This window comes from Daphnia pulicaria, unplaced genomic scaffold, assembly GCF_021234035.1.
Source record: "Daphnia pulicaria isolate SC F1-1A unplaced genomic scaffold, SC_F0-13Bv2 h1tg000062l, whole genome shotgun sequence".
Classification (NCBI taxonomy): Eukaryota; Metazoa; Arthropoda; class Branchiopoda; order Diplostraca; family Daphniidae; genus Daphnia; species Daphnia pulicaria.
In genome coordinates, this window is record NW_025804785.1 from 85,502 (window position 1) to 107,618 (window position 22,117).

The 22,117-nt window shown below is 38.9% G+C and overlaps 36 non-coding genes across 36 annotated transcripts; all 36 read left to right on the forward strand.

The window, feature by feature from the left end:
* Positions 1-31: 31 nt before the first annotated feature.
* Positions 32-121, forward strand: Trnah-gug. Its single transcript is given in 2 exon segments — positions 32-68; positions 87-121. It is a non-coding gene; the product is annotated as a tRNA-His (tRNA).
* Positions 122-525: 404 nt separating this feature from the next.
* Positions 526-667, forward strand: LOC124317783. The gene has a single exon (XR_006912287.1). It is a non-coding gene; the product is annotated as a U4 spliceosomal RNA (small nuclear RNA).
* A 574-nt stretch (positions 668-1,241) lies between these two features.
* Positions 1,242-1,364, forward strand: LOC124317828. The gene has a single exon (XR_006912329.1). It is a non-coding gene; the product is annotated as a U5 spliceosomal RNA (small nuclear RNA).
* A 203-nt stretch (positions 1,365-1,567) lies between these two features.
* On the forward strand, positions 1,568-1,686 carry LOC124317745. The gene has a single exon (XR_006912251.1). It is a non-coding gene; the product is annotated as a 5S ribosomal RNA (ribosomal RNA).
* A 748-nt stretch (positions 1,687-2,434) lies between these two features.
* Positions 2,435-2,553, forward strand: LOC124317757. Its single transcript, XR_006912262.1, has one exon. It is a non-coding gene; the product is annotated as a 5S ribosomal RNA (ribosomal RNA).
* Positions 2,554-3,307: 754 nt separating this feature from the next.
* LOC124317738 lies at positions 3,308-3,529 on the forward strand. The gene has a single exon (XR_006912244.1). It is a non-coding gene; the product is annotated as a small nucleolar RNA U3 (small nucleolar RNA).
* A 510-nt stretch (positions 3,530-4,039) lies between these two features.
* On the forward strand, positions 4,040-4,230 carry LOC124317693. The gene has a single exon (XR_006912205.1). It is a non-coding gene; the product is annotated as a U2 spliceosomal RNA (small nuclear RNA).
* A 509-nt stretch (positions 4,231-4,739) lies between these two features.
* LOC124317647 lies at positions 4,740-4,903 on the forward strand. The gene has a single exon (XR_006912163.1). It is a non-coding gene; the product is annotated as a U1 spliceosomal RNA (small nuclear RNA).
* A 192-nt stretch (positions 4,904-5,095) lies between these two features.
* Trnah-gug lies at positions 5,096-5,185 on the forward strand. The gene is given in 2 exon segments: positions 5,096-5,132; positions 5,151-5,185. It is a non-coding gene; the product is annotated as a tRNA-His (tRNA).
* A 404-nt stretch (positions 5,186-5,589) lies between these two features.
* Positions 5,590-5,731, forward strand: LOC124317808. Its single transcript, XR_006912310.1, has one exon. It is a non-coding gene; the product is annotated as a U4 spliceosomal RNA (small nuclear RNA).
* Positions 5,732-6,305: 574 nt separating this feature from the next.
* On the forward strand, positions 6,306-6,428 carry LOC124317829. The gene has a single exon (XR_006912330.1). It is a non-coding gene; the product is annotated as a U5 spliceosomal RNA (small nuclear RNA).
* Positions 6,429-6,631: 203 nt separating this feature from the next.
* On the forward strand, positions 6,632-6,750 carry LOC124317769. The gene has a single exon (XR_006912273.1). It is a non-coding gene; the product is annotated as a 5S ribosomal RNA (ribosomal RNA).
* A 748-nt stretch (positions 6,751-7,498) lies between these two features.
* LOC124317780 lies at positions 7,499-7,617 on the forward strand. The gene has a single exon (XR_006912284.1). It is a non-coding gene; the product is annotated as a 5S ribosomal RNA (ribosomal RNA).
* A 754-nt stretch (positions 7,618-8,371) lies between these two features.
* LOC124317739 lies at positions 8,372-8,593 on the forward strand. Its single transcript, XR_006912245.1, has one exon. It is a non-coding gene; the product is annotated as a small nucleolar RNA U3 (small nucleolar RNA).
* A 510-nt stretch (positions 8,594-9,103) lies between these two features.
* LOC124317694 lies at positions 9,104-9,294 on the forward strand. Its single transcript, XR_006912206.1, has one exon. It is a non-coding gene; the product is annotated as a U2 spliceosomal RNA (small nuclear RNA).
* Positions 9,295-9,803: 509 nt separating this feature from the next.
* LOC124317648 lies at positions 9,804-9,967 on the forward strand. Its single transcript, XR_006912164.1, has one exon. It is a non-coding gene; the product is annotated as a U1 spliceosomal RNA (small nuclear RNA).
* Positions 9,968-10,159: 192 nt separating this feature from the next.
* Trnah-gug lies at positions 10,160-10,249 on the forward strand. Its single transcript is given in 2 exon segments — positions 10,160-10,196; positions 10,215-10,249. It is a non-coding gene; the product is annotated as a tRNA-His (tRNA).
* Positions 10,250-10,653: 404 nt separating this feature from the next.
* LOC124317785 lies at positions 10,654-10,795 on the forward strand. Its single transcript, XR_006912288.1, has one exon. It is a non-coding gene; the product is annotated as a U4 spliceosomal RNA (small nuclear RNA).
* A 574-nt stretch (positions 10,796-11,369) lies between these two features.
* On the forward strand, positions 11,370-11,492 carry LOC124317830. Its single transcript, XR_006912331.1, has one exon. It is a non-coding gene; the product is annotated as a U5 spliceosomal RNA (small nuclear RNA).
* A 203-nt stretch (positions 11,493-11,695) lies between these two features.
* LOC124317792 lies at positions 11,696-11,814 on the forward strand. The gene has a single exon (XR_006912295.1). It is a non-coding gene; the product is annotated as a 5S ribosomal RNA (ribosomal RNA).
* Positions 11,815-12,562: 748 nt separating this feature from the next.
* On the forward strand, positions 12,563-12,681 carry LOC124317804. Its single transcript, XR_006912306.1, has one exon. It is a non-coding gene; the product is annotated as a 5S ribosomal RNA (ribosomal RNA).
* Positions 12,682-13,435: 754 nt separating this feature from the next.
* LOC124317740 lies at positions 13,436-13,657 on the forward strand. Its single transcript, XR_006912246.1, has one exon. It is a non-coding gene; the product is annotated as a small nucleolar RNA U3 (small nucleolar RNA).
* Positions 13,658-14,167: 510 nt separating this feature from the next.
* Positions 14,168-14,358, forward strand: LOC124317695. The gene has a single exon (XR_006912207.1). It is a non-coding gene; the product is annotated as a U2 spliceosomal RNA (small nuclear RNA).
* A 509-nt stretch (positions 14,359-14,867) lies between these two features.
* LOC124317649 lies at positions 14,868-15,031 on the forward strand. The gene has a single exon (XR_006912165.1). It is a non-coding gene; the product is annotated as a U1 spliceosomal RNA (small nuclear RNA).
* Positions 15,032-15,223: 192 nt separating this feature from the next.
* Positions 15,224-15,313, forward strand: Trnah-gug. Its single transcript is given in 2 exon segments — positions 15,224-15,260; positions 15,279-15,313. It is a non-coding gene; the product is annotated as a tRNA-His (tRNA).
* Positions 15,314-15,717: 404 nt separating this feature from the next.
* Positions 15,718-15,859, forward strand: LOC124317786. The gene has a single exon (XR_006912289.1). It is a non-coding gene; the product is annotated as a U4 spliceosomal RNA (small nuclear RNA).
* Positions 15,860-16,433: 574 nt separating this feature from the next.
* LOC124317831 lies at positions 16,434-16,556 on the forward strand. The gene has a single exon (XR_006912332.1). It is a non-coding gene; the product is annotated as a U5 spliceosomal RNA (small nuclear RNA).
* Positions 16,557-16,759: 203 nt separating this feature from the next.
* LOC124317815 lies at positions 16,760-16,878 on the forward strand. Its single transcript, XR_006912317.1, has one exon. It is a non-coding gene; the product is annotated as a 5S ribosomal RNA (ribosomal RNA).
* A 748-nt stretch (positions 16,879-17,626) lies between these two features.
* LOC124317604 lies at positions 17,627-17,745 on the forward strand. The gene has a single exon (XR_006912122.1). It is a non-coding gene; the product is annotated as a 5S ribosomal RNA (ribosomal RNA).
* Positions 17,746-18,499: 754 nt separating this feature from the next.
* Positions 18,500-18,721, forward strand: LOC124317741. The gene has a single exon (XR_006912247.1). It is a non-coding gene; the product is annotated as a small nucleolar RNA U3 (small nucleolar RNA).
* Positions 18,722-19,231: 510 nt separating this feature from the next.
* On the forward strand, positions 19,232-19,422 carry LOC124317696. The gene has a single exon (XR_006912208.1). It is a non-coding gene; the product is annotated as a U2 spliceosomal RNA (small nuclear RNA).
* A 509-nt stretch (positions 19,423-19,931) lies between these two features.
* LOC124317652 lies at positions 19,932-20,095 on the forward strand. Its single transcript, XR_006912167.1, has one exon. It is a non-coding gene; the product is annotated as a U1 spliceosomal RNA (small nuclear RNA).
* A 192-nt stretch (positions 20,096-20,287) lies between these two features.
* Trnah-gug lies at positions 20,288-20,377 on the forward strand. The gene is given in 2 exon segments: positions 20,288-20,324; positions 20,343-20,377. It is a non-coding gene; the product is annotated as a tRNA-His (tRNA).
* Positions 20,378-20,781: 404 nt separating this feature from the next.
* LOC124317787 lies at positions 20,782-20,923 on the forward strand. Its single transcript, XR_006912290.1, has one exon. It is a non-coding gene; the product is annotated as a U4 spliceosomal RNA (small nuclear RNA).
* Positions 20,924-21,496: 573 nt separating this feature from the next.
* Positions 21,497-21,619, forward strand: LOC124317833. The gene has a single exon (XR_006912333.1). It is a non-coding gene; the product is annotated as a U5 spliceosomal RNA (small nuclear RNA).
* Positions 21,620-21,822: 203 nt separating this feature from the next.
* Positions 21,823-21,941, forward strand: LOC124317827. The gene has a single exon (XR_006912328.1). It is a non-coding gene; the product is annotated as a 5S ribosomal RNA (ribosomal RNA).
* The last annotated feature ends 176 nt before the right edge of the window (positions 21,942-22,117 follow it).

Below are 22,117 nucleotides of genomic sequence, written 5' to 3' on the forward strand. Positions count from 1 at the left end.
TTTAATATAAATCATCATGGCCAATGGATTGGCCGTGATCGTCTAGTGGTTAGGACCCTACGTTGTGGTACCTACTAGATATGAATCCGTAGTAACCCAGGTTCGAATCCTGGTCACGGCAAGGAAAACTGATTTTTCACGTCAACACGCAGATTAACTATAAATTTTGTTTGGTTGGAAAGTAATGCTCGCTCACTTCAATAGTTCATAATGTGAAAAACAATTTGGAATGAAAACCTGAAATTCCCCCTCCCTTTTTTTGTGTGTGCAGGAAGTTGTTGAAATGTATGGAAGAAAAATACACATTTACAGAATTTCAAGTATTTGACCCGATATTAAGACAAAAATTATTTCATGTATGTAATGAACTGTCCCCTGTTGGTATTAGTCCAATGGGAGATGGAAATTAAAATTTGCCTAGGGTAATCTAAATGAATATTTCTGAACGAAATTGTTGGTCCAACACGTCCAAGCAGAACGAATTCAGCAAATGCTTAAGTAGACTTGCTTTTCTGATTATAATTTAGCTTTGCGCAGTGGCAATATCATAACCAATGAGGGTCTCCCGAGGTGTGATTATTGCTAGTTGAAAACTTTAACCAATACCCCGCCACGATGAAGTGAAATAATCTTTGTCGTCGGCAATTTTTGATAGCTCCATCAGGAGCATTTCAGCGTACAAGAAAAAAAAAATTACAGTCAGTTAGAAAAATTGGAGTGTTGCATAGTGTGTTTATAACATTAAACGGTGAAAGTGAAATCGTATAAGTGATTTTTGTTTCCATTTAGTTGGTATTGCACGTCAGACAAGGCTGATTAATTCGTTCGCTGAAGGCCATTAATATCAGTCAGTTGGAACATTGTGAACACGGGGAAAATATTTGAAAAGGTGATTCCAAATGACAAGGTGAAAAGATTCCACCATGTTTAAAGGGGAAGTTCAATAAATTGTTAACCGCTGTAGGGTGAATGTCGGGGTAAACATCTGATCCCACCACCTACGTGTTGGGCTTGTACCATAAAGATCGTTCATTTTTTTCAAAAATAACACTGCGCACAACTGTTTCGTTCAAAAACATGTTAACGAGCTTTATACATGATATTTACTTTAAAATAACTGTACCCATTGATAAAGAATTGCACAAGGATTTTGATATGTAAACGCATGTTTCGAAAAAAAACCTTACAAGCGCACTTCAAAATTTTGAAATGAATATAAATACAAGGCATACCACTGTTATTTACTCTGGTTTCTAATCAATACCCGGATAAATCTTTCGCCTTTTACTAAAGATTTCCGTGGTTAGGAGCATTGATGAGTCTATATGACTTATTTTTTTAACGCCCGGTCTTCTGATTGGGCACTTTGAATAAATGAAAAATTAAAAACGTCTGTATGCGGAAACAAAGATATTCTACTACTACATACTGACAACATTTGTAAAATGACAAACTGATAGTTTTTCGGTGGTTTTGGTAAGATTAGTGTGTATTTCAAAAAGATAAATCTCAAGCACAAGTAATAGATTAGAGGCGAATATGGTCGGGTAATTGCGTCTAGTTTAATGTCAACGGCCATACCACATAGAACTCACCCGGTCTCGTCAGCTCCCGGAAGTTAAGCTATGTCGGGTCCCGTTAGTACTTGGATGGGTGACCGCTTGGGAATACGGGATGCTGTTGGCATGGAATTATTTTATTTTTGTGAATCCAATTGAATTGAAGTGCTTCCCAAGATGGGTGATACTACATGGACTACAATGTATTATTTTGGCATTAGTTGAAAATGGAAGGAACGTATTTTTTACTGGATATTGCCTACTAGACGTCCTCCAACCTCTTTGTTGCTGAAAGATATTTGAAACGCCGTGCGCGAAGCGCACGGCACAGCCGAGAGGCTACTAGACGTCCTCCAACCTCTTTGTTGCTGAAAGATATTTGAAACGCCGTGCGCGAAGCGCACGGCACAGCCGAGAGGCTTGTACGTTGGTGGTTTCTTCGGGCAGCTCTATCTAATCTCTCTGGCTCTGAGATCCTTATGCAACGCAAGCTAAGTAAAGCGCGAAGCGCACGGCACAGCCGAGAGGCTTGTACGTTGGTGGTTTCTTCGGGCAGCTCTATCTAATCTCTCTGACTCTGAGATCCTTATGCAACGCAAGCTAAGTAAGGGAAGCAATCGTTAGCCTTATGACACTTGGATTGTTGGCTCATTGATCGGACATCCCCGGAACGAGAAAATTAAAAATGACAGTTAGCCAAAAATAGTGGCGTTTGGAAATATTATCAAATTTTATATTCGGTTGTCCATTGACAAATGTACTTATATGTCCTCGTTTGTTTGGCTAAGGTTGGTGTGTATTTCGAACAGAAAGTAAGCAAGCATTAGAACTAGATTTAGAGGCGAATATGGTCGGGTAATGGCGACTGAATTGATGTCAACGGCCATACCACATAGAACTCACCCGGTCTCGTCAGCTCCCGGAAGTTAAGCTATGTCGGGTCCCGTTAGTACTTGGATGGGTGACCGCTTGGGAATACGGGATGCTGTTGGCATGGTGTAATTTTATTTTTGCTCCCCAAGTTAGATGAGACATGGAATATAATGTATTCTTTAGGTATTAGTTGAAAAGGGTATTGCTGGGACTTTGATTAATGATACCATATATTGTAGAACGCATGTTTGTTTGATCTCGGTAGTTTTAACGACAAAAAAAAAGATAGAGGTTTGGCTATTTTGTTGAGGCTGTTGCATGACGCCCACTCACTGGCACGATCCCACTACTGCCGAACACGGGAACTTTTGGCTGCTAGGTTTCCCTCCTGACCCACTACGCTCCTCCTTAGCTAACCTGCACCTACTAGATTCCTCTAGCAGATCCATGCTGATGTCAAGCTTAGTGCGGGCACCTGATCAACATGCGGTATCACGAAACAGGGCTCCTAAACTCAAGCCATCCACTCTACCAAGCCTCCCCGAAGCAGGATTATAGGTGCACGCCAAACACCCAGCTGATAAATGGGCTCTCAATCGATAATACATTACTGTAATAAATTGATTTGATGAGCACGCGGATTCTTTATTGTGTCCAAAATTGGTCTCGTCACTTGTTCTATAACTATTAAAGAGCTTCTCGGTGTTTCAATAAATGAACAAAATGCAAGACCTGACAATGTATGTACTGTGTGCGTCAAGTATTGCAAATCTCAATTTAATATTCCGAAATATCGATCTATGCACTGTAATTTACGCCAAAGCTCATTGATCGTACAAACCTTATTTAGAGTTCTGCAAAATAACATTGCATTTAAGATCATACTTCACAGGATCATTTCTGTAGTATATCTTGACTTGTTTCCCACCAGAAACTTGTCTCCTTTCAACCCACGATGACGAGTTAAGACGCTGGTTTCTGAGCGTGAAACAGGCTGTGAGTGTAGCTGTCTCGACAGCATCAAACACAGTCATTGAGGACCGTTTCCGTTAAATCCATGTGAAATAGCGGAAGGAAACTAGCGTGTTCAGAGTGGTTGAGATGATAAAACAAATTTAAATTCTTGAAAATCTAAAGAGATAAATCTTAATAATAATTCCAGGTATTCGTGTCCTTAAATCATCTGCTTGTATGGCAAAATAAATTGTGAAAGTGAGGTTGGTCAATTTGAGGATGTGTCATGACTTTATGATCGTATTGCATTCTTTTAGTTATTGTTATTTAATCATGATTAATTATCGTTCAGAGCTTTTGTCGTCAGGTGGCGTGGCAAAGCCATATTCTGAAAAAAAAGGACCTAGTGTGATAACGAGAGTAAAATTTGCAACGCCTTCAGCGTAAATTGTATCTCCCTTAATACAGTATGAGCATAATAAAACAAATGAAAATGAACTTTATAAGCATCAAGTGGTCGCGTCTGGAAAAATGAACAACTCAATATTTTATAGCATTTCTTGAATGTTTTGAGTGATATGAGTATTCTTCGTACACCACCGGAAATGTGTTGAACCTCAGTGGTTATTTTGGGCAGTAATCCTTGTAACATTATCGCTTCTCGGCCTTTTGGCTAAGATCAAAGTGTAGTATCTGTTCTTATCAGCTTAATATCTGATACGGGTTCAAATGGACCCCAGAATATTAAACTGATTTTTGGCATACGGTGGGAATACAGTGCTTGCACTGCTCCCGCCACGGGTTGACCCGGTATTGCAGTACCTCCGGGATCGGCTCACCCTCTATGAGGGAGAACATATTGAATAAAACAGAAATTGTCTTAGCACCGTATAATAAAAGACCATGTATAATTGCAAAACTGTCATGTAGACATGTTTGTAATTTTTTCTAATTGTATTTTTTTCGTAATATCAAGAAAAGCATAAAAAAATACGTACTTGATTGTGTTAACTAATTAGTACTGTTCATCTTTCGATGTGATGTTTTTTTTTAAAATATGAAGATGCGTGTATTTTCATATGAAAAGTCGATTTTCTTATTTTCTTATTTGCCAATTGGACGACCAAATGAAAAAAAACAAGCAATTTGTTTCTTGAAAAGTATTTGCAAAGATCAAGACCATGAAATAAATACTGAGCTTTATTTACTATATTTTGCTCGAGTTCGTAATTCAAGTCGATGAAAGAAAGTGGGTGGTATTCTCTAAACGTCAGTCAAATACTTGAACACTCTTTGTCAATATTGTTCTGCTGTATACAAAGTATTAAACAAAGTGAAAAAGCATCCACAATCATACTTACCTGGCTCAGAGGCAACCATGATCACCAAGGTGGTTCCTCCAGGGCGAGGCCTTTCCATTGCACTAAGGATGGGCTGACCCTTGCGATTAATCCAAATGTGATTAACTCGGGAGTACAATTTTTGGTAGTGGGGGACTGCGTTCGCGCCGTTCCCTGAACACACTATAAATGTAAGAAAAATTCTTGTCATCTGCCGGAAGTTGAACTAAATCTGGTCCCGTTAGTAAACGGTAGGGTTGACCGCTTGGGAATACGCGAAGCATCAGATTTTCTTTCTGGGAAGAAACAACAAAGTAATGAAATTCATGTTTAGCTACTTTAATATAAATCATCATGGCCAATGGATTGGCCGTGATCGTCTAGTGGTTAGGACCCTACGTTGTGGTACCTACTAGATATGAATCCGTAGTAACCCAGGTTCGAATCCTGGTCACGGCACTGAAAACTGATTTTTCACGTCAACACGCAGATTAACTATAAATTTTGTTTGGTTGGAAAGTAATGCTCGCTCACTTCAATAGTTCATAATGTGAAAAACAATTTGGAATGAAAACCTGAAATTCCCCCTCCCTTTTTTTGTGTGTGCAGGAAGTTGTTGAAATGTATGGAAGAAAAATACACATTTACAGAATTTCAAGTATTTGACCCGATATTAAGACAAAAATTATTTCATGTATGTAATGAACTGTCCCCTGTTGGTATTAGTCCAATGGGAGATGGAAATTAAAATTTGCCTAGGGTAATCTAAATGAATATTTCTGAACGAAATTGTTGGTCCAACACGTCCAAGCAGAACGAATTCAGCAAATGCTTAAGTAGACTTGCTTTTCTGATTATAATTTAGCTTTGCGCAGTGGCAATATCATAACCAATGAGGGTCTCCCGAGGTGTGATTATTGCTAGTTGAAAATTTTAACCAATACCCCGCCACGATGAAGTGAAATAATCTTTGTCGTCGGCAATTTTTGATAGCTCCATCAGGAGCATTTCAGCGTACAAGAAAAAAAAAATTACAGTCAGTTAGAAAAATTGGAGTGTTGCATAGTGTGTTTATAACATTAAACGGTGAAAGTGAAATCGTATAAGTGATTTTTGTTTCCATTTAGTTGGTATTGCACGTCAGACAAGGCTGATTAATTCGTTCGCTGAAGGCCATTAATATCAGTCAGTTGGAACATTGTGAACACGGGGAAAATATTTGAAAAGGTGATTCCAAATGACAAGGTGAAAAGATTCCACCATGTTTAAAGGGGAAGTTCAATAAATTGTTAACCGCTGTAGGGTGAATGTCGGGGTAAACATCTGATCCCACCACCTACGTGTTGGGCTTGTACCATAAAGATCGTTCATTTTTTTCAAAAATAACACTGCGCACAACTGTTTCGTTCAAAAACATGTTAACGAGCTTTATACATGATATTTACTTTAAAATAACTGTACCCATTGATAAAGAATTGCACAAGGATTTTGATATGTAAACGCATGTTTCGAAAAAAAACCTTACAAGCGCACTTCAAAATTTTGAAATGAATATAAATACAAGGCATACCACTGTTATTTACTCTGGTTTCTAATCAATACCCGGATAAATCTTTCGCCTTTTACTAAAGATTTCCGTGGTTAGGAGCATTGATGAGTCTATATGACTTATTTTTTTAACGCCCGGTCTTCTGATTGGGCACTTTGAATAAATGAAAAATTAAAAACGTCTGTATGCGGAAACAAAGATATTCTACTACTACATACTGACAACATTTGTAAAATGACAAACTGATAGTTTTTCGGTGGTTTTGGTAAGATTAGTGTGTATTTCAAAAAGATAAATCTCAAGCACAAGTAATAGATTAGAGGCGAATATGGTCGGGTAATTGCGTCTAGTTTAATGTCAACGGCCATACCACATAGAACTCACCCGGTCTCGTCAGCTCCCGGAAGTTAAGCTATGTCGGGTCCCGTTAGTACTTGGATGGGTGACCGCTTGGGAATACGGGATGCTGTTGGCATGGAATTATTTTATTTTTGTGAATCCAATTGAATTGAAGTGCTTCCCAAGATGGGTGATACTACATGGACTACAATGTATTATTTTGGCATTAGTTGAAAATGGAAGGAACGTATTTTTTACTGGATATTGCCTACTAGACGTCCTCCAACCTCTTTGTTGCTGAAAGATATTTGAAACGCCGTGCGCGAAGCGCACGGCACAGCCGAGAGGCTACTAGACGTCCTCCAACCTCTTTGTTGCTGAAAGATATTTGAAACGCCGTGCGCGAAGCGCACGGCACAGCCGAGAGGCTTGTACGTTGGTGGTTTCTTCGGGCAGCTCTATCTAATCTCTCTGGCTCTGAGATCCTTATGCAACGCAAGCTAAGTAAAGCGCGAAGCGCACGGCACAGCCGAGAGGCTTGTACGTTGGTGGTTTCTTCGGGCAGCTCTATCTAATCTCTCTGACTCTGAGATCCTTATGCAACGCAAGCTAAGTAAGGGAAGCAATCGTTAGCCTTATGACACTTGGATTGTTGGCTCATTGATCGGACATCCCCGGAACGAGAAAATTAAAAATGACAGTTAGCCAAAAATAGTGGCGTTTGGAAATATTATCAAATTTTATATTCGGTTGTCCATTGACAAATGTACTTATATGTCCTCGTTTGTTTGGCTAAGGTTGGTGTGTATTTCGAACAGAAAGTAAGCAAGCATTAGAACTAGATTTAGAGGCGAATATGGTCGGGTAATGGCGACTGAATTGATGTCAACGGCCATACCACATAGAACTCACCCGGTCTCGTCAGCTCCCGGAAGTTAAGCTATGTCGGGTCCCGTTAGTACTTGGATGGGTGACCGCTTGGGAATACGGGATGCTGTTGGCATGGTGTAATTTTATTTTTGCTCCCCAAGTTAGATGAGACATGGAATATAATGTATTCTTTAGGTATTAGTTGAAAAGGGTATTGCTGGGACTTTGATTAATGATACCATATATTGTAGAACGCATGTTTGTTTGATCTCGGTAGTTTTAACGACAAAAAAAAAGATAGAGGTTTGGCTATTTTGTTGAGGCTGTTGCATGACGCCCACTCATTGGCACGATCCCACTACTGCCGAACACGGGAACTTTTGGCTGCTAGGTTTCCCTCCTGACCCACTACGCTCCTCCTTAGCTAACCTGCACCTACTAGATTCCTCTAGCAGATCCATGCTGATGTCAAGCTTAGTGCGGGCACCTGATCAACATGCGGTATCACGAAACAGGGCTCCTAAACTCAAGCCATCCACTCTACCAAGCCTCCCCGAAGCAGGATTATAGGTGCACGCCAAACACCCAGCTGATAAATGGGCTCTCAATCGATAATACATTACTGTAATAAATTGATTTGATGAGCACGCGGATTCTTTATTGTGTCCAAAATTGGTCTCGTCACTTGTTCTATAACTATTAAAGAGCTTCTCGGTGTTTCAATAAATGAACAAAATGCAAGACCTGACAATGTATGTACTGTGTGCGTCAAGTATTGCAAATCTCAATTTAATATTCCGAAATATCGATCTATGCACTGTAATTTACGCCAAAGCTCATTGATCGTACAAACCTTATTTAGAGTTCTGCAAAATAACATTGCATTTAAGATCATACTTCACAGGATCATTTCTGTAGTATATCTTGACTTGTTTCCCACCAGAAACTTGTCTCCTTTCAACCCACGATGACGAGTTAAGACGCTGGTTTCTGAGCGTGAAACAGGCTGTGAGTGTAGCTGTCTCGACAGCATCAAACACAGTCATTGAGGACCGTTTCCGTTAAATCCATGTGAAATAGCGGAAGGAAACTAGCGTGTTCAGAGTGGTTGAGATGATAAAACAAATTTAAATTCTTGAAAATCTAAAGAGATAAATCTTAATAATAATTCCAGGTATTCGTGTCCTTAAATCATCTGCTTGTATGGCAAAATAAATTGTGAAAGTGAGGTTGGTCAATTTGAGGATGTGTCATGACTTTATGATCGTATTGCATTCTTTTAGTTATTGTTATTTAATCATGATTAATTATCGTTCAGAGCTTTTGTCGTCAGGTGGCGTGGCAAAGCCATATTCTGAAAAAAAAGGACCTAGTGTGATAACGAGAGTAAAATTTGCAACGCCTTCAGCGTAAATTGTATCTCCCTTAATACAGTATGAGCATAATAAAACAAATGAAAATGAACTTTATAAGCATCAAGTGGTCGCGTCTGGAAAAATGAACAACTCAATATTTTATAGCATTTCTTGAATGTTTTGAGTGATATGAGTATTCTTCGTACACCACCGGAAATGTGTTGAACCTCAGTGGTTATTTTGGGCAGTAATCCTTGTAACATTATCGCTTCTCGGCCTTTTGGCTAAGATCAAAGTGTAGTATCTGTTCTTATCAGCTTAATATCTGATACGGGTTCAAATGGACCCCAGAATATTAAACTGATTTTTGGCATACGGTGGGAATACAGTGCTTGCACTGCTCCCGCCACGGGTTGACCCGGTATTGCAGTACCTCCGGGATCGGCTCACCCTCTATGAGGGAGAACATATTGAATAAAACAGAAATTGTCTTAGCACCGTATAATAAAAGACCATGTATAATTGCAAAACTGTCATGTAGACATGTTTGTAATTTTTTCTAATTGTATTTTTTTCGTAATATCAAGAAAAGCATAAAAAAATACGTACTTGATTGTGTTAACTAATTAGTACTGTTCATCTTTCGATGTGATGTTTTTTTTTAAAATATGAAGATGCGTGTATTTTCATGTGAAAAGTCGATTTTCTTATTTTCTTATTTGCCAATTGGACGACCAAATGAAAAAAAACAAGCAATTTGTTTCTTGAAAAGTATTTGCAAAGATCAAGACCATGAAATAAATACTGAGCTTTATTTACTATATTTTGCTCGAGTTCGTAATTCAAGTCGATGAAAGAAAGTGGGTGGTATTCTCTAAACGTCAGTCAAATACTTGAACACTCTTTGTCAATATTGTTCTGCTGTATACAAAGTATTAAACAAAGTGAAAAAGCATCCACAATCATACTTACCTGGCTCAGAGGCAACCATGATCACCAAGGTGGTTCCTCCAGGGCGAGGCCTTTCCATTGCACTAAGGATGGGCTGACCCTTGCGATTAATCCAAATGTGATTAACTCGGGAGTACAATTTTTGGTAGTGGGGGACTGCGTTCGCGCCGTTCCCTGAACACACTATAAATGTAAGAAAAATTCTTGTCATCTGCCGGAAGTTGAACTAAATCTGGTCCCGTTAGTAAACGGTAGGGTTGACCGCTTGGGAATACGCGAAGCATCAGATTTTCTTTCTGGGAAGAAACAACAAAGTAATGAAATTCATGTTTAGCTACTTTAATATAAATCATCATGGCCAATGGATTGGCCGTGATCGTCTAGTGGTTAGGACCCTACGTTGTGGTACCTACTAGATATGAATCCGTAGTAACCCAGGTTCGAATCCTGGTCACGGCACTGAAAACTGATTTTTCACGTCAACACGCAGATTAACTATAAATTTTGTTTGGTTGGAAAGTAATGCTCGCTCACTTCAATAGTTCATAATGTGAAAAACAATTTGGAATGAAAACCTGAAATTCCCCCTCCCTTTTTTTGTGTGTGCAGGAAGTTGTTGAAATGTATGGAAGAAAAATACACATTTACAGAATTTCAAGTATTTGACCCGATATTAAGACAAAAATTATTTCATGTATGTAATGAACTGTCCCCTGTTGGTATTAGTCCAATGGGAGATGGAAATTAAAATTTGCCTAGGGTAATCTAAATGAATATTTCTGAACGAAATTGTTGGTCCAACACGTCCAAGCAGAACGAATTCAGCAAATGCTTAAGTAGACTTGCTTTTCTGATTATAATTTAGCTTTGCGCAGTGGCAATATCATAACCAATGAGGGTCTCCCGAGGTGTGATTATTGCTAGTTGAAAACTTTAACCAATACCCCGCCACGATGAAGTGAAATAATCTTTGTCGTCGGCAATTTTTGATAGCTCCATCAGGAGCATTTCAGCGTACAAGAAAAAAAAAATTACAGTCAGTTAGAAAAATTGGAGTGTTGCATAGTGTGTTTATAACATTAAACGGTGAAAGTGAAATCGTATAAGTGATTTTTGTTTCCATTTAGTTGGTATTGCACGTCAGACAAGGCTGATTAATTCGTTCGCTGAAGGCCATTAATATCAGTCAGTTGGAACATTGTGAACACGGGGAAAATATTTGAAAAGGTGATTCCAAATGACAAGGTGAAAAGATTCCACCATGTTTAAAGGGGAAGTTCAATAAATTGTTAACCGCTGTAGGGTGAATGTCGGGGTAAACATCTGATCCCACCACCTACGTGTTGGGCTTGTACCATAAAGATCGTTCATTTTTTTCAAAAATAACACTGCGCACAACTGTTTCGTTCAAAAACATGTTAACGAGCTTTATACATGATATTTACTTTAAAATAACTGTACCCATTGATAAAGAATTGCACAAGGATTTTGATATGTAAACGCATGTTTCGAAAAAAAACCTTACAAGCGCACTTCAAAATTTTGAAATGAATATAAATACAAGGCATACCACTGTTATTTACTCTGGTTTCTAATCAATACCCGGATAAATCTTTCGCCTTTTACTAAAGATTTCCGTGGTTAGGAGCATTGATGAGTCTATATGACTTATTTTTTTAACGCCCGGTCTTCTGATTGGGCACTTTGAATAAATGAAAAATTAAAAACGTCTGTATGCGGAAACAAAGATATTCTACTACTACATACTGACAACATTTGTAAAATGACAAACTGATAGTTTTTCGGTGGTTTTGGTAAGATTAGTGTGTATTTCAAAAAGATAAATCTCAAGCACAAGTAATAGATTAGAGGCGAATATGGTCGGGTAATTGCGTCTAGTTTAATGTCAACGGCCATACCACATAGAACTCACCCGGTCTCGTCAGCTCCCGGAAGTTAAGCTATGTCGGGTCCCGTTAGTACTTGGATGGGTGACCGCTTGGGAATACGGGATGCTGTTGGCATGGAATTATTTTATTTTTGTGAATCCAATTGAATTGAAGTGCTTCCCAAGATGGGTGATACTACATGGACTACAATGTATTATTTTGGCATTAGTTGAAAATGGAAGGAACGTATTTTTTACTGGATATTGCCTACTAGACGTCCTCCAACCTCTTTGTTGCTGAAAGATATTTGAAACGCCGTGCGCGAAGCGCACGGCACAGCCGAGAGGCTACTAGACGTCCTCCAACCTCTTTGTTGCTGAAAGATATTTGAAACGCCGTGCGCGAAGCGCACGGCACAGCCGAGAGGCTTGTACGTTGGTGGTTTCTTCGGGCAGCTCTATCTAATCTCTCTGGCTCTGAGATCCTTATGCAACGCAAGCTAAGTAAAGCGCGAAGCGCACGGCACAGCCGAGAGGCTTGTACGTTGGTGGTTTCTTCGGGCAGCTCTATCTAATCTCTCTGACTCTGAGATCCTTATGCAACGCAAGCTAAGTAAGGGAAGCAATCGTTAGCCTTATGACACTTGGATTGTTGGCTCATTGATCGGACATCCCCGGAACGAGAAAATTAAAAATGACAGTTAGCCAAAAATAGTGGCGTTTGGAAATATTATCAAATTTTATATTCGGTTGTCCATTGACAAATGTACTTATATGTCCTCGTTTGTTTGGCTAAGGTTGGTGTGTATTTCGAACAGAAAGTAAGCAAGCATTAGAACTAGATTTAGAGGCGAATATGGTCGGGTAATGGCGACTGAATTGATGTCAACGGCCATACCACATAGAACTCACCCGGTCTCGTCAGCTCCCGGAAGTTAAGCTATGTCGGGTCCCGTTAGTACTTGGATGGGTGACCGCTTGGGAATACGGGATGCTGTTGGCATGGTGTAATTTTATTTTTGCTCCCCAAGTTAGATGAGACATGGAATATAATGTATTCTTTAGGTATTAGTTGAAAAGGGTATTGCTGGGACTTTGATTAATGATACCATATATTGTAGAACGCATGTTTGTTTGATCTCGGTAGTTTTAACGACAAAAAAAAAGATAGAGGTTTGGCTATTTTGTTGAGGCTGTTGCATGACGCCCACTCACTGGCACGATCCCACTACTGCCGAACACGGGAACTTTTGGCTGCTAGGTTTCCCTCCTGACCCACTACGCTCCTCCTTAGCTAACCTGCACCTACTAGATTCCTCTAGCAGATCCATGCTGATGTCAAGCTTAGTGCGGGCACCTGATCAACATGCGGTATCACGAAACAGGGCTCCTAAACTCAAGCCATCCACTCTACCAAGCCTCCCCGAAGCAGGATTATAGGTGCACGCCAAACACCCAGCTGATAAATGGGCTCTCAATCGATAATACATTACTGTAATAAATTGATTTGATGAGCACGCGGATTCTTTATTGTGTCCAAAATTGGTCTCGTCACTTGTTCTATAACTATTAAAGAGCTTCTCGGTGTTTCAATAAATGAACAAAATGCAAGACCTGACAATGTATGTACTGTGTGCGTCAAGTATTGCAAATCTCAATTTAATATTCCGAAATATCGATCTATGCACTGTAATTTACGCCAAAGCTCATTGATCGTACAAACCTTATTTAGAGTTCTGCAAAATAACATTGCATTTAAGATCATACTTCACAGGATCATTTCTGTAGTATATCTTGACTTGTTTCCCACCAGAAACTTGTCTCCTTTCAACCCACGATGACGAGTTAAGACGCTGGTTTCTGAGCGTGAAACAGGCTGTGAGTGTAGCTGTCTCGACAGCATCAAACACAGTCATTGAGGACCGTTTCCGTTAAATCCATGTGAAATAGCGGAAGGAAACTAGCGTGTTCAGAGTGGTTGAGATGATAAAACAAATTTAAATTCTTGAAAATCTAAAGAGATAAATCTTAATAATAATTCCAGGTATTCGTGTCCTTAAATCATCTGCTTGTATGGCAAAATAAATTGTGAAAGTGAGGTTGGTCAATTTGAGGATGTGTCATGACTTTATGATCGTATTGCATTCTTTTAGTTATTGTTATTTAATCATGATTAATTATCGTTCAGAGCTTTTGTCGTCAGGTGGCGTGGCAAAGCCATATTCTGAAAAAAAAGGACCTAGTGTGATAACGAGAGTAAAATTTGCAACGCCTTCAGCGTAAATTGTATCTCCCTTAATACAGTATGAGCATAATAAAACAAATGAAAATGAACTTTATAAGCATCAAGTGGTCGCGTCTGGAAAAATGAACAACTCAATATTTTATAGCATTTCTTGAATGTTTTGAGTGATATGAGTATTCTTCGTACACCACCGGAAATGTGTTGAACCTCAGTGGTTATTTTGGGCAGTAATCCTTGTAACATTATCGCTTCTCGGCCTTTTGGCTAAGATCAAAGTGTAGTATCTGTTCTTATCAGCTTAATATCTGATACGGGTTCAAATGGACCCCAGAATATTAAACTGATTTTTGGCATACGGTGGGAATACAGTGCTTGCACTGCTCCCGCCACGGGTTGACCCGGTATTGCAGTACCTCCGGGATCGGCTCACCCTCTATGAGGGAGAACATATTGAATAAAACAGAAATTGTCTTAGCACCGTATAATAAAAGACCATGTATAATTGCAAAACTGTCATGTAGACATGTTTGTAATTTTTTCTAATTGTATTTTTTTCGTAATATCAAGAAAAGCATAAAAAAATACGTACTTGATTGTGTTAACTAATTAGTACTGTTCATCTTTCGATGTGATGTTTTTTTTAAAAATATGAAGATGCGTGTATTTTCATATGAAAAGTCGATTTTCTTATTTTCTTATTTGCCAATTGGACGACCAAATGAAAAAAAACAAGCAATTTGTTTCTTGAAAAGTATTTGCAAAGATCAAGACCATGAAATAAATACTGAGCTTTATTTACTATATTTTGCTCGAGTTCGTAATTCAAGTCGATGAAAGAAAGTGGGTGGTATTCTCTAAACGTCAGTCAAATACTTGAACACTCTTTGTCAATATTGTTCTGCTGTATACAAAGTATTAAACAAAGTGAAAAAGCATCCACAATCATACTTACCTGGCTCAGAGGCAACCATGATCACCAAGGTGGTTCCTCCAGGGCGAGGCCTTTCCATTGCACTAAGGATGGGCTGACCCTTGCGATTAATCCAAATGTGATTAACTCGGGAGTACAATTTTTGGTAGTGGGGGACTGCGTTCGCGCCGTTCCCTGAACACACTATAAATGTAAGAAAAATTCTTGTCATCTGCCGGAAGTTGAACTAAATCTGGTCCCGTTAGTAAACGGTAGGGTTGACCGCTTGGGAATACGCGAAGCATCAGATTTTCTTTCTGGGAAGAAACAACAAAGTAATGAAATTCATGTTTAGCTACTTTAATATAAATCATCATGGCCAATGGATTGGCCGTGATCGTCTAGTGGTTAGGACCCTACGTTGTGGTACCTACTAGATATGAATCCGTAGTAACCCAGGTTCGAATCCTGGTCACGGCACTGAAAACTGATTTTTCACGTCAACACGCAGATTAACTATAAATTTTGTTTGGTTGGAAAGTAATGCTCGCTCACTTCAATAGTTCATAATGTGAAAAACAATTTGGAATGAAAACCTGAAATTCCCCCTCCCTTTTTTTGTGTGTGCAGGAAGTTGTTGAAATGTATGGAAGAAAAATACACATTTACAGAATTTCAAGTATTTGACCCGATATTAAGACAAAAATTATTTCATGTATGTAATGAACTGTCCCCTGTTGGTATTAGTCCAATGGGAGATGGAAATTAAAATTTGCCTAGGGTAATCTAAATGAATATTTCTGAACGAAATTGTTGGTCCAACACGTCCAAGCAGAACGAATTCAGCAAATGCTTAAGTAGACTTGCTTTTCTGATTATAATTTAGCTTTGCGCAGTGGCAATATCATAACCAATGAGGGTCTCCCGAGGTGTGATTATTGCTAGTTGAAAACTTTAACCAATACCCCGCCACGATGAAGTGAAATAATCTTTGTCGTCGGCAATTTTTGATAGCTCCATCAGGAGCATTTCAGCGTACAAGAAAAAAAAAATTACAGTCAGTTAGAAAAATTGGAGTGTTGCATAGTGTGTTTATAACATTAAACGGTGAAAGTGAAATCGTATAAGTGATTTTTGTTTCCATTTAGTTGGTATTGCACGTCAGACAAGGCTGATTAATTCGTTCGCTGAAGGCCATTAATATCAGTCAGTTGGAACATTGTGAACACGGGGAAAATATTTGAAAAGGTGATTCCAAATGACAAGGTGAAAAGATTCCACCATGTTTAAAGGGGAAGTTCAATAAATTGTTAACCGCTGTAGGGTGAATGTCGGGGTAAACATCTGATCCCACCACCTACGTGTTGGGCTTGTACCATAAAGATCGTTCATTTTTTTCAAAAATAACACTGCGCACAACTGTTTCGTTCAAAAACATGTTAACGAGCTTTATACATGATATTTACTTTAAAATAACTGTACCCATTGATAAAGAATTGCACAAGGATTTTGATATGTAAACGCATGTTTCGAAAAAAAACCTTACAAGCGCACTTCAAAATTTTGAAATGAATATAAATACAAGGCATACCACTGTTATTTACTCTGGTTTCTAATCAATACCCGGATAAATCTTTCGCCTTTTACTAAAGATTTCCGTGGTTAGGAGCATTGATGAGTCTATATGACTTATTTTTTTAACGCCCGGTCTTCTGATTGGGCACTTTGAATAAATGAAAAATTAAAAACGTCTGTATGCGGAAACAAAGATATTCTACTACTACATACTGACAACATTTGTAAAATGACAAACTGATAGTTTTTCGGTGGTTTTGGTAAGATTAGTGTGTATTTCAAAAAGATAAATCTCAAGCACAAGTAATAGATTAGAGGCGAATATGGTCGGGTAATTGCGTCTAGTTTAATGTCAACGGCCATACCACATAGAACTCACCCGGTCTCGTCAGCTCCCGGAAGTTAAGCTATGTCGGGTCCCGTTAGTACTTGGATGGGTGACCGCTTGGGAATACGGGATGCTGTTGGCATGGAATTATTTTATTTTTGTGAATCCAATTGAATTGAAGTGCTTCCCAAGATGGGTGATACTACATGGACTACAATGTATTATTTTGGCATTAGTTGAAAATGGAAGGAACGTATTTTTTACTGGATATTGCCTACTAGACGTCCTCCAACCTCTTTGTTGCTGAAAGATATTTGAAACGCCGTGCGCGAAGCGCACGGCACAGCCGAGAGGCTACTAGACGTCCTCCAACCTCTTTGTTGCTGAAAGATATTTGAAACGCCGTGCGCGAAGCGCACGGCACAGCCGAGAGGCTTGTACGTTGGTGGTTTCTTCGGGCAGCTCTATCTAATCTCTCTGGCTCTGAGATCCTTATGCAACGCAAGCTAAGTAAAGCGCGAAGCGCACGGCACAGCCGAGAGGCTTGTACGTTGGTGGTTTCTTCGGGCAGCTCTATCTAATCTCTCTGACTCTGAGATCCTTATGCAACGCAAGCTAAGTAAGGGAAGCAATCGTTAGCCTTATGACACTTGGATTGTTGGCTCATTGATCGGACATCCCCGGAACGAGAAAATTAAAAATGACAGTTAGCCAAAAATAGTGGCGTTTGGAAATATTATCAAATTTTATATTCGGTTGTCCATTGACAAATGTACTTATATGTCCTCGTTTGTTTGGCTAAGGTTGGTGTGTATTTCGAACAGAAAGTAAGCAAGCATTAGAACTAGATTTAGAGGCGAATATGGTCGGGTAATGGCGACTGAATTGATGTCAACGGCCATACCACATAGAACTCACCCGGTCTCGTCAGCTCCCGGTAGTTAAGCTATGTCGGGTCCCGTTAGTACTTGGATGGGTGACCGCTTGGGAATACGGGATGCTGTTGGCATGGTGTAATTTTATTTTTGCTCCCCAAGTTAGATGAGACATGGAATATAATGTATTCTTTAGGTATTAGTTGAAAAGGGTATTGCTGGGACTTTGATTAATGATACCATATATTGTAGAACGCATGTTTGTTTGATCTCGGTAGTTTTAACGACAAAAAAAAAGATAGAGGTTTGGCTATTTTGTTGAGGCTGTTGCATGACGCCCACTCACTGGCACGATCCCACTACTGCCGAACACGGGAACTTTTGGCTGCTAGGTTTCCCTCCTGACCCACTACGCTCCTCCTTAGCTAACCTGCACCTACTAGATTCCTCTAGCAGATCCATGCTGATGTCAAGCTTAGTGCGGGCACCTGATCAACATGCGGTATCACGAAACAGGGCTCCTAAACTCAAGCCATCCACTCTACCAAGCCTCCCCGAAGCAGGATTATAGGTGCACGCCAAACACCCAGCTGATAAATGGGCTCTCAATCGATAATACATTACTGTAATAAATTGATTTGATGAGCACGCGGATTCTTTATTGTGTCCAAAATTGGTCTCGTCACTTGTTCTATAACTATTAAAGAGCTTCTCGGTGTTTCAATAAATGAACAAAATGCAAGACCTGACAATGTATGTACTGTGTGCGTCAAGTATTGCAAATCTCAATTTAATATTCCGAAATATCGATCTATGCACTGTAATTTACGCCAAAGCTCATTGATCGTACAAACCTTATTTAGAGTTCTGCAAAATAACATTGCATTTAAGATCATACTTCACAGGATCATTTCTGTAGTATATCTTGACTTGTTTCCCACCAGAAACTTGTCTCCTTTCAACCCACGATGACGAGTTAAGACGCTGGTTTCTGAGCGTGAAACAGGCTGTGAGTGTAGCTGTCTCGACAGCATCAAACACAGTCATTGAGGACCGTTTCCGTTAAATCCATGTGAAATAGCGGAAGGAAACTAGCGTGTTCAGAGTGGTTGAGATGATAAAACAAATTTAAATTCTTGAAAATCTAAAGAGATAAATCTTAATAATAATTCCAGGTATTCGTGTCCTTAAATCATCTGCTTGTATGGCAAAATAAATTGTGAAAGTGAGGTTGGTCAATTTGAGGATGTGTCATGACTTTATGATCGTATTGCATTCTTTTAGTTATTGTTATTTAATCATGATTAATTATCGTTCAGAGCTTTTGTCGTCAGGTGGCGTGGCAAAGCCATATTCTGAAAAAAAAGGACCTAGTGTGATAACGAGAGTAAAATTTGCAACGCCTTCAGCGTAAATTGTATCTCCCTTAATACAGTATGAGCATAATAAAACAAATGAAAATGAACTTTATAAGCATCAAGTGGTCGCGTCTGGAAAAATGAACAACTCAATATTTTATAGCATTTCCTGAATGTTTTGAGTGATATGAGTATTCTTCGTACACCACCGGAAATGTGTTGAACCTCAGTGGTTATTTTGGGCAGTAATCCTTGTAACATTATCGCTTCTCGGCCTTTTGGCTAAGATCAAAGTGTAGTATCTGTTCTTATCAGCTTAATATCTGATACGGGTTCAAATGGACCCCAGAATATTAAACTGATTTTTGGCATACGGTGGGAATACAGTGCTTGCACTGCTCCCGCCACGGGTTGACCCGGTATTGCAGTACCTCCGGGATCGGCTCACCCTCTATGAGGGAGAACATATTGAATAAAACAGAAATTGTCTTAGCACCGTATAATAAAAGACCATGTATAATTGCAAAACTGTCATGTAGACATGTTTGTAATTTTTTCTAATTGTATTTTTTTCGTAATATCAAGAAAAGCATAAAAAAATACGTACTTGATTGTGTTAACTAATTAGTACTGTTCATCTTTCGATGTGATGTTTTTTTTTAAAATATGAAGATGCGTGTATTTTCATATGAAAAGTCGATTTTCTTATTTTCTTATTTGCCAATTGGACGACCAAATGAAAAAAAACAAGCAATTTGTTTCTTGAAAAGTATTTGCAAAGATCAAGACCATGAAATAAATACTGAGCTTTATTTACTATATTTTGCTCGAGTTCGTAATTCAAGTCGATGAAAGAAAGTGGGTGGTATTCTCTAAACGTCAGTCAAATACTTGAACACTCTTTGTCAATATTGTTCTGCTGTATACAAAGTATTAAACAAAGTGAAAAAGCATCCACAATCATACTTACCTGGCTCAGAGGCAACCATGATCACCAAGGTGGTTCCTCCAGGGCGAGGCCTTTCCATTGCACTAAGGATGGGCTGACCCTTGCGATTAATCCAAATGTGATTAACTCGGGAGTACAATTTTTGGTAGTGGGGGACTGCGTTCGCGCCGTTCCCTGAACACACTATAAATGTAAGAAAAATTCTTGTCATCTGCCGGAAGTTGAACTAAATCTGGTCCCGTTAGTAAACGGTAGGGTTGACCGCTTGGGAATACGCGAAGCATCAGATTTTCTTTCTGGGAAGAAACAACAAAGTAATGAAATTCATGTTTAGCTACTTTAATATAAATCATCATGGCCAATGGATTGGCCGTGATCGTCTAGTGGTTAGGACCCTACGTTGTGGTACCTACTAGATATGAATCCGTAGTAACCCAGGTTCGAATCCTGGTCACGGCACTGAAAACTGATTTTTCACGTCAACACGCAGATTAACTATAAATTTTGTTTGGTTGGAAAGTAATGCTCGCTCACTTCAATAGTTCATAATGTGAAAAACAATTTGGAATGAAAACCTGAAATTCCCCCTCCCTTTTTTTGTGTGTGCAGGAAGTTGTTGAAATGTATGGAAGAAAAATACACATTTACAGAATTTCAAGTATTTGACCCGATATTAAGACAAAAATTATTTCATGTATGTAATGAACTGTCCCCTGTTGGTATTAGTCCAATGGGAGATGGAAATTAAAATTTGCCTAGGGTAATCTAAATGAATATTTCTGAACGAAATTGTTGGTCCAACACGTCCAAGCAGAACGAATTCAGCAAATGCTTAAGTAGACTTGCTTTTCTGATTATAATTTAGCTTTGCGCAGTGGCAATATCATAACCAATGAGGGTCTCCCGAGGTGTGATTATTGCTAGTTGAAAACTTTAACCAATACCCCGCCACGATGAAGTGAAATAATCTTTGTCGTCGGCAATTTTTGATAGCTCCATCAGGAGCATTTCAGCGTACAAGAAAAAAAAATTACAGTCAGTTAGAAAAATTGGAGTGTTGCATAGTGTGTTTATAACATTAAACGGTGAAAGTGAAATCGTATAAGTGATTTTTGTTTCCATTTAGTTGGTATTGCACGTCAGACAAGGCTGATTAATTCGTTCGCTGAAGGCCATTAATATCAGTCAGTTGGAACATTGTGAACACGGGGAAAATATTTGAAAAGGTGATTCCAAATGACAAGGTGAAAAGATTCCACCATGTTTAAAGGGGAAGTTCAATAAATTGTTAACCGCTGTAGGGTGAATGTCGGGGTAAACATCTGATCCCACCACCTACGTGTTGGGCTTGTACCATAAAGATCGTTCATTTTTTTCAAAAATAACACTGCGCACAACTGTTTCGTTCAAAAACATGTTAACGAGCTTTATACATGATATTTACTTTAAAATAACTGTACCCATTGATAAAGAATTGCACAAGGATTTTGATATGTAAACGCATGTTTCGAAAAAAAACCTTACAAGCGCACTTCAAAATTTTGAAATGAATATAAATACAAGGCATACCACTGTTATTTACTCTGGTTTCTAATCAATACCCGGATAAATCTTTCGCCTTTTACTAAAGATTTCCGTGGTTAGGAGCATTGATGAGTCTATATGACTTATTTTTTTAACGCCCGGTCTTCTGATTGGGCACTTTGAATAAATGAAAAATTAAAAACGTCTGTATGCGGAAACAAAGATATTCTACTACTACATACTGACAACATTTGTAAAATGACAAACTGATAGTTTTTCGGTGGTTTTGGTAAGATTAGTGTGTATTTCAAAAAGATAAATCTCAAGCACAAGTAATAGATTAGAGGCGAATATGGTCGGGTAATTGCGTCTAGTTTAATGTCAACGGCCATACCACATAGAACTCACCCGGTCTCGTCAGCTCCCGGAAGTTAAGCTATGTCGGGTCCCGTTAGTACTTGGATGGGTGACCGCTTGGGAATACGGGATGCTGTTGGCATGGAATTATTTTATTTTTGTGAATCCAATTGAATTGAAGTGCTTCCCAAGATGGGTGATACTACATGGACTACAATGTATTATTTTGGCATTAGTTGAAAATGGAAGGAACGTATTTTTTACTGGATATTGCCTACTAGACGTCCTCCAACCTCTTTGTTGCTGAAAGATATTTGA